Source organism: Gracilinanus agilis, chromosome 5 (assembly GCF_016433145.1).
Source record: "Gracilinanus agilis isolate LMUSP501 chromosome 5, AgileGrace, whole genome shotgun sequence".
Taxonomy (NCBI): domain Eukaryota; kingdom Metazoa; phylum Chordata; class Mammalia; order Didelphimorphia; family Didelphidae; genus Gracilinanus; species Gracilinanus agilis.
The window spans coordinates 79877561-79887695 of NC_058134.1; positions in this window are offsets into that span (position 1 = coordinate 79877561).

Below are 10135 nucleotides of genomic sequence, written 5' to 3' on the forward strand. Positions count from 1 at the left end.
ATAGTTTATTTTTTTCCATTACATGTAAAAATAATGTTTAACATTTTTTTAAATTTTGAGTTCCAAATACTCTCCCTCCTTTATCCCCTTTTTAAGACTAGAAGCAATCTGATATAAATTTTACATGTGTTATCATTGTTTTACAACTTTTAAAGCTTTTCTTCATCTCCACTAGGACCTTCATTTTCTCCAACCCTTAGTACTTTTACGGTTCATAATTTCTATCTTTCTTTCTTCATGCCTCCCATCAAGTATGCTCCTTCCATCTTTGCCTCATAGGATAACAAAAATTTGAAGCTATTTACTTTTTGTTCCTTCCTGAATCTTATATTTATGAATTTTTTTTAATTCAAGCAAGAGCCTTTATATTTATTTCTACTACATTTCATTTTAAACCCAGTGCTCTAGCCTGTCATGAATTTTTTGGATCCTGCCTACTATCTATTATCTAAGTCACTGATTAAAAAAAAATGCTAAATATCTCAATGCTAAGCCCAGATTGCTGGAGCACACTTGGAAATCACCTTGCAAACTAACAATGAACCATTAATAACTGCTCTCTGAGAGTGGCTGCTCAGCTGGATCAGAAGCCTCCTAATAGTACTATCACCTATCCTATATGTCTCCACATTTTCCTCAAGAATAGTTTGAGGGTAGCACAATGGATTGAAAACCAGCCCTAGAGATGGGAGGTCCTAGGTTCAAATCTGATCTCAGATACTTCCTATCTATGTGACTGTGGGCAAGTCACTTAACCCCCATTGCCTAGCCCTTACCGCTCTTCTGCCTTGGAATCAATACACAGTATTGATTCTAATGTGGAAGGAAAGCAATTTAAAAAAAAAAGAATAGTTTGAAATACATTATCAAATGCCTCCAGTTTAGAAACACTTTCAAAAAAGAAAGTAAGTGTAGTTGGGCATAGACTTTTCTCAATGAGGTCAGACTGGAGGTTGGTAATCACCACTTCCTTTTCTAGTTATCCACTGAACATCACTTACATAATGCATCCTAGACCAAGAAGAAATGTTCACATGCCCCTACTCTGAAACTGTTAAAGACTTAAAGATGGGTAATCAAGTCACTCTTTAGCTTTCCCCTTGTCTACAATTAAACATACCCTATTCCTTTAATGTCCCTTATAGTATCTATTTGTCATTCTTCTAATTATGTTTGTCATTCTTCTCCAAACCATTTTCAGTTTCCCCTCACATCCTTTTTAAAATATAGTGATGGAAAGTGGACATAATTACCTAATGGTATGACTAAAGAAGTAGAATTGCTTCCTGAAGCACAACAGGCCAACGCTCCTTTTGATACATTCCAGAATGGTTCTTTCTGTTTTTCCTTCTTCATTACAGCATTATATGACTTATTCAAATTCAGTTAGAGTTTGTTATGACCCTTAAGGTCTTTACTGCTATATTTGAAACTAAACAGTACTTCCTCATCTTGAATTTGCATTGTTATTTCGTGCCAATTATATTACCTTGCCTTTGTTCTTTCATGGAATCCTTTTCTTTCAGGTTCATATTTTCCCCTAACTGGTCTGAATCTTTAAAAAAATTATTTGTATCTTCCAGAGTACTAATAAACCCATCTAACTTCTTAACATCTGCAGCCTGGACCAACATATTCCCAAACCTTCATCCAAATGATTAGAACAAGGGCATTAGACTTATTCCTCTGAATCACTCCTCTAAATTCAGGGAATTTCCAAGATGGAAGGTATCTCAGAAGCAATTAAGTCCAATAAAGACCTGGACAAGATTCACCTTAAAAATATCCTGAAAAAGAATTATCCAACCTTTACTTGGAGATCTACAACAAGAAAGAATTTACTATCTTCCCCATTTAGTCTTGTCTTTTTTGACCAGCTCTGTTTGTTAGGAAGTTTTTACTTAGCCTAAATTTGCTTCTTTGCCACTCCCACAGATGAAACCTAATGCTGCCCTCTGAAGCCAAGCCTAATTCCATGACCAGATCACGGCCCCATCTTATATTGATGAAGTTGATTCTTTGACTCCAAATGAAAAACTTAACATTTATAAATCAATACACCAAAGGATCTGTGATCTCACTGAGGGAGGAGTTCTCTTCAGTGATGCAAATTGCAATCTAACTATACCTGCTCATCCTGTATGACTTTCATTAATACTCTCCCATAACCCATCATAAAAGATCCATCTAATATGCTTTAACTCTTCCTCATGTTCTTTGGCATCACAAGGATACCAATAGTACACCTCACTTGTCCAGCAATTAGTCTTCCCTCTCCCTGGATGATCATCATCATTTATTATCACACAAATTTTGCATTGCATCATTTACATAGTTTATTTTACATATTTCTTTGTTTATATGTCTCCTCACATCAACAATTCTATATTGACCTATGAGTGATTCTCAACTTCAGTTCTTCAGAGACTATAGTATTTCCAACATTTAACCTCATCTTATTTCATCTTATTTGATTCAGTCTAATGTTTGAGCTGGTCTAAATCTTTTTTGAATCAATCTTACTTTAATTCAATCAGCCAATAAACACTGATTAAGCACCTACAATATGCCAGGTACTGGACTATATACACTGGGGAGACAAATATGAAAAAAGATAGTTCCTATCTTCAAAGATAATACCATGAGAATACAATGAGACAGTAGAGCACAGAAAAAGAAGCAGAAAGGGAAGTCGTAAAGAAGGAAAGGTACCTGGTGTTCTGGTACATGTTGGAGTGAAGCCAGTTGGGAAATGAAGATATAGCTGCCTAGGTGCCCCTCCTTATAAATGTGGAAGTTTGAGGAGATAGTCTACACTTTGCCCTCCAATTAGAGGAAACTGATGAGGTAGGAGTATCAAGACTGGTGTGATCTTGAAGGATGACGAGATTCCTGACAGCATAATGGAAAAGTTCAAAGGAGTACAGCTAGGTAGGAAATGAACCCATCTGTAAATTTCTTAAGTGTGCAATCTATGGGTTTAGCTAAATCACAAAAAAAAAAATAGTAAACATTACAAAACTAAGTAGAGATCCCTGGGGCATTCTACTGGGAAGACTTGAAAATTTTTGCATTAATTCATCAGTAACTATTTTATGGGTCTAGCCATTCAACCAGTCTTAATCCTAACTTTATTATTATCTGAGATGGTGATGGTACAATTGATCAAGTGCTGAACCAAGAGTCATAAAATCCTGAGTTCAGATATGACCCCTGACACAAGTTGTAGGATTCTAATTAAGTTACCTAACTCTGCCTCAGTTTCCTAACCTGTAAAATGAGGATAATGATAGCACCTACCTCCCAGGGTTCATAAGAGGATAAAGTGAGCAAATGTTTATATTTTGCAAATCTTAAAGCATTATTAATGCTACCTATTATTTTTACATAGCCCATATCTCTTAATCTTTCCCACAAAAATAGCATCCCACACTTGATAAAATACAATGAAATAAATCAACTAGCATTTATTAAATACTTACTCAGTATTGGGCTTAGTAACTAAGGGCAAAATGATAAAAAAAAATCCTTGACTTTAAGGAGGTTGTATTCTATTAGAAAAAAATACAACATGCATAGCATAAAGTAAATATCAATAAATATAAAATAATTGAGAAGGAAAGACACTAGTAGCTGAAAGTAATTGGACAAAGCTTCTTATAGGAGGTAGTATTTGAGCTGGGTTTTGAAAAAAATGGAAATTTTAAGAAACAAAGTTGAAAGAGGGTACATGGCGATTACTCAGTGCAAAGACACTGAAATGGGAGAGTGCTATATGTGAAAAAATGGTAAAAAAGAACAATTTGACTAGACCATGAATTGCATAATAAGACTGGAAAGGTAAATAAAATCCAAGTTTCATGGAAGCATTAGTAAATGTTGGATTTGATCCTAGAGGTAATAAGGAGCTAATGCAATTAGATCTGTTGTTTAGGAGAACCAGTTTGGCAAATATGTGGGGGATGGATTGAAATGGGACAGACTTGAAACAGAAAGAACTACTTTGGGGGCTATTGAAATCATTTAGATGAGAGGTATTGAAGGCCTGGATCAGGGTGGTGATTGCATAAGTAGTTAGAAGTGGATGAGAAATGTTTTCATTAACAGGACAGCAACTAGTTGGATTTGTGGGATGAGGGAGAATGAAGTTAAAAACAACTCCTAGATTTTGACACTAAGAATGGAAGGATAAAGTGCCTTTGGAGAAAAAGGAAAGTTAATAAGCGGGATGAGTTTGGGTGGTCAGACGATGATTTTATTTTGGCATGATGAGTTTGAGATATCTACAAAATATCCAATTTGAAATGTCCAGTGGGAAAATGATGATATGGGACTGAACTCATGAGAGACACTAGAGTTGGATGTGTGCATCTCAGGTCAGAGAGAGGATAATTAAACCCATGAACCTTACAAGGCCACCAAGGGGAAAAAAAAAGATGAGAGAGTAGAAAAAGCACAGGGCAGAGCCTTGAAGTATACATAATTAAGGGGGAAAATATGGATAATGATCCATCAAAGAACAATGCTAAAAAGAATTCAGCCAGTTAAAAGTAGAATCAAGAGAGAATTGGTTCAGGAAAACATATTATCTACGGAATTCTTCTGATCTACCTACCAAAAAGAGCAAAATAAATTTAGTCTGGCATGACTAAATGACTTATTCTTTATAACTCTAATGTATTCATCACAATATGATGAACATGGAAATATGTATAATATGATAAGATAGGTACAAACTATATCATATTACTTGTCTTCTTAGGGAAGGAGGGAGAGAGGGAGAGAACATAGATTGTAAAATGTCAGAAAATGAATATTAAAAATTGTATCAACATGTAGTTTGGAAAAAAATAAAATATTTTAAAAAGACCTCTAACATATTCATCTTCTTTATAATCATGCCATTCTATCTGATCAGATCACTCATCTATTCAAGTCCTCAGTGATTCCCTGTCAATATAGTCAGTTAAAATTCCTTTTTCTGACATTTGAAGTCTTCCACAATCCAGCACCATCTTATCCTAGCTCTCTTTGTTCTAGCCAAACTGAACCACATTTGCCAACCCCCCCAAAAAATCTATATTTTCCGACTCTTCATTTTGCCTTACCTTTCTCCTAGTACTTAGCAGAGTGGTCTACACACAGTGGGTGATTAATAAATAGTTATTGAATAAAAAATGTTTGTAGCCAAAAAAACAACAAAAAATCTCCTCTATCCTCAAGAGTATTCCTATGGAAAAAGTTAAGTGGCACATTCTTCTACCTGGTTATCCTCATATTAAAAAAAAAAAACTCTTTATACATGAATATGGAATAAATTCAAGTAAGATAAGTCAGCCCTAGCAGATCACTGCTCCTCCCTTTCCCAAGATACACCCTCAGTGTCTCCAGCATATCTATAATGAAACAATTACGCCACTGAAACTTGGGACAAAGATTGCCATCTATAGCTCACTAACCAGGGGATGTGAAAGAGAGCAGAAAAAGGAGACTCCAGCTCTCCACCTATCTTTGTGCTCCTCTGCCTAAGGAAAGAAACTCTTGATTATTTCTCAAGGTCATGTAGTTACTTGCCACTTCTTATCTCCTTGTCTTCATAATGGTTCTCATGGCTGGTTGGTTGGAAACATGGACCAGCAGTCAGCATGATATTTTACAGACATTTTCCAAAAACAGGTATCTTGTCACAGCTGCAAAGGAAATAAAGGCATAAGCACTGGCCCTTAGGCCACTCTCCACTGATTTTTTCTTTTATCTTGAGTTTTAAGTTGCAAAGGGAGACTATGCCAGAAGAATCCTTACTCGAAAATACAAGGTGGACAATTATACTTCCAAATTCAAAAACTTGCTTTAAATTTAAGTGACATGTTAAGAACTTTACACCCAGTTTCTATATTACTAGGGGGGGAAATAATCAAAACAAAAACTTTCAAAAACTAGACCAGAAGAAGAAACAGTTCAGAAACATTTAGAGAACTTCCCCATTCAAGCTAGTTGTTTATGTTAATTTCAATATTGTGACGTATTAGGGCATCTTTGAAATCTTAGAAGATATATAGGGATTTTTATTATTTCAAACTCTCTCCTTCCCTGCTACAAAGAAATATATATGTATACATATGATATATTTCCCTGCCAAATCAACTGTCATCTCCATGAAGATTTTATCAGTATTTGGAAGACGTGATATAAAGCAGATCCACAAGGGAGGAATTATCTTTTACTGGCAATCTGTGAGCACTACTGAAAAATGGTTTTCTGTGATCAAACTATTAAGGCAGATTTTCTAGTCTAAATTGTGGGTGAATACTGGAGGATTTTTTCCATAATATGTTATTTTTCTATACTTATGGCACAATGGCCATATAATTCTAGGTTTACATGTACTGGTGACAAGTTGCATAATCTAGAAATATTACACTTAGTAAGGAATACTGTAAGTTTCTAGCACATTAATAAAACTGCCTGTTCAGATATGATTTTCTTTTCACTAGCAAGTTTTGGCAACATATAGGTAATTGAGAGGCAGGAGGAATTCTTCCAAGTATAGAAGAAGACACAAACTCAGTCCATTCTTTTTTTTTAAACCTTTACCTTCTGTCTTAGAACAACTGTCCTTTTTTTCCCCTTTGATGAGTTCCTACTTACGCCTTCTTTTTGTAAAAAAGGCCCAGGACAGCCAGATTTCAAACCCCTCTCAGCTCTATATACTGCTTCCAATTAAAATCATGACTCCACTGCAGATACCTTCGTTCCTGCTCACTTTTGTAGCTCCTTTTTCTGTGCTGTCTTCCCTTATTAGGATATGAGCACCCTAAGGACAAGGACTGTCTTTTTTTTTTTTGCTTGCATTTATAGCTCCTTATCATAGTGTTTGGTGCAAAGTAAATAATTAAATAATTCTTGTTTCCTTCCTGTCTCACCTTAGATCTTCCTTCAACATCAGGGGCATGATCACATTGGAATATCCTTTCACCATGCTGGCCATTCTCCCATTGGTGAGTTCCTCCATTTCCTCCATCTTTTATCCATGCTTTATTCCCTTTCCAGCTCTGCTTCACACTCTCCTGACTTTCATCTTGTGCTTGAAGACCTCCAAGAAGAGAGAACCCCACCACTTCTGAAGACTGACCATTTCACATTTGGAGAGCTACATTTTTTGGAAACCTTTCCTATAAAATCTCAAGTTTAAATTTGCCTTTTTGTAGCTTTCACTCCCTTTTTCAGATTCTACCCTCTAATCCCTCCAATTCTGTTGTCATTATTTTTCAATCATATCCAACTCTTCATTACTCCATGGACTATACCTATCCATGGGATTTTCTTGGCAAGGATATTTAAGTGGTTTGTCACTTTCTTATCCAATGGACCTATTTGGATCCTTTTTATCAGGCAATTAGAGATTAAATGACTTGTCCAGGATCACATGACTAAGAAGTATCTGAGGCCAGATTTGAACCCCAAACTCCCATCTCTAGACCTGGTTCTCAATTCCCTGAACTGTAGCTGCCTCCATAATCCCTCCACATAGTTTTCAAATGCATGAAAAAAATAACAAGGGCTCTTCAAGCATTTTTTCCAGGTAAAACACACACAGTTCCCTCAACTCATCCTTATAAAACATGTATTCAAGAATCTTTAGTTATTCAGTCAGTCAATACATAATTATTAAGCACTTTCTATAAGCCAGACTCTGGGCTAAATGGTGGAGATACAAAAAAGCTAGCTATGTGGTCTCTTCCTCCAAGAAGCTAATATTCTAATGGGGAGAGACAACCTGCAAATAACTATGGAAATATAAGATACCTACAGAAATGATAGAAAGTAATCTCAGAGGGAAGGCACTAGCAATGGGAGAAGAAGAAGATCCTGCAGAAAAATCCTCCAGCAGAAAGTGGGATTTGAGTGAAGTTTTGAAGGAAGGTAGAGAAGCCGTGGAGTCAGGAGGAGGAGGTGAGGAAGCAGAACACTTTAGGAATGGTGTAGGAAGATGGAATGTCCTGTTCAAGAAACAGCAAGTAGGCCAATGTAGCTGATTCTGAGTGTGAAAGGAAGTACAGAGGAGCAAAACAAGGTAGAAAGGTTGTGAAGAGTTTTTTAATAGGCAAGGAGATTGGGCAGTAGAAAGATGGTAGGTCCAGAGTTCAAATTTGATCTCAGACACTTCCTAACTGTGTCACCCTGGTCAAGTCACTTAACCCCATTGCCTAGCCCTTACCACTCTTCTGCCTTAGAACATACACTTAGTATTGATTCTAAGAGGGAAGGGAAGGGTTTTTAATTTTTTAATTTTTAAAATGTTTATAAAGTAAATGGTTTTGTGAAGATGAGGCTTGAGCTGCATATTAAAGAAAGACAGAATTCTATGGGAAGGGAAAAAGCAGTGAGGAGAGAGTGCCTACAAACAATACATGCATAAAATCATATGCCTTCCCTCTTCTCCTCCCCCTCTCATTATGTGAATTTCCAATAATGAAATTAGAAAAGTTCAAAAGGAAATACTTTTATTTCTCTTAGATAAATATGTTATCATTTATTATGTAGTTATGACAAAATTTTTTAAAAAGGAATACTTTTGGGGTGACCAGTGTCCACACATACTTCCAGAACTACACAATTGAGCCAACACACTCATACACACAAAACAGAGCTTCAAAGAGTTCCTTCTCTTCCCATTTCCCTCACTCTTCTATAACTACACCTTAGCCAAAAGTGGCTACAGATTAGAAAAAAGAAAGTGTGTATGGAGAAATTGGTTTTAATTCTATTTTTTAAACATGAGCATATGATTCAGCTTCAAATTTTTAAAATATATTTGGAAAGTATGGAATTTAAATTCAATTCTGTATTATGAATCTTTATTAAGTGCCTAATACATGCAGTTCCCTAAGAAAGATTCCTTGCCTTCATGAGGTTTACATTCTACCATAGGAATACAACTTGTTGAAAGATAAGGAACATTAAGAATATAAAATGAGATTCTAAGTAATTCCAAGAGGTAGAAATAATTAACTGTGCATGTGGGTGAGGAGAGGAGAGCTATTATGGGAAGAAAGAGTCTGGAAAGATCTGGAGTAAAAATGCTACCAGAATTGGGCTTTGAAAGAAAGGAGGAACTTGAAGAGGTGACAGGGAAGTAGAAATGTTTTCCAGATGGAGGAATGGGCTATACAAAATGGTAGAGGCAATGCCATATACAGGGAACAGTTAATTGACCATCTGACCTGGAACAGAGAGACTGAAGGGGAAGAATATGAAATAAATGGAATAAACTTTCAAAAACAGATTGTCGACTGCTTTAAATATACCAGACTGAGAATTTTATGCTTTATCCTAGAGCCAATAGGGAGCTGTTGAAGATTTTTGAGGAATTCCCTATCGCCACTTAAATTCATGTTCTTAATATTGGGAAGACAGCCATTATGGCCCGAAGCCATTTCATAGTTTTTTTTCTAAGTTCTCTCCCAAATGTTACTTTATCTACAATTGCATTATCTGCCTTATTTTGACCTCTAATGCAGTATAAATCCATCCACAACTGCTAAGATGATTATTATTCTATATATAAATCCAATAGTTTTTTGGGAGGAGGGCAGAGTTCTGCCACAAGAACATCTGTGTAATGAACAAAAATAACACTTAGAATAAATCATGGCTGTTCCTACCCAAGTCAAAAAAAAAAGTCAATAACCCCTACATCTGGATCTTTGGATCTTTTTTCATATATTTGTCTTAATTATTAGCCTGTGCCAAATTTGCCACCAACTGTACAAATTTTTTCAAAATATCATTAAGCATAGCTCATTGATATCTTAGTTAGAGGTTTCTGAGCTCAGAAAGACCCACTCAAGTTGGCAAAATTCACTCCTCTGTTTTTTAATAAATATTAGAATCCTTGACAGCCCATGATTATTTGAGTCTCTAAAGTACTTTAAGGGCTTTTTTCAAGGCTTTTCAAGACTTTTGGATGCAGAAAATTGGCCAGATATACTTGGTCATCATCCAGCTAAGGATCAATCTCCAGAGACCTCCCCAATCCATTAGAGAAAGGAAGATTATGGGGAAGAATGAAGCATACTAGAGAGACTCTCATGAATTCTTCAGGGGGCAAGACAAAAATATATTCATCATTTCT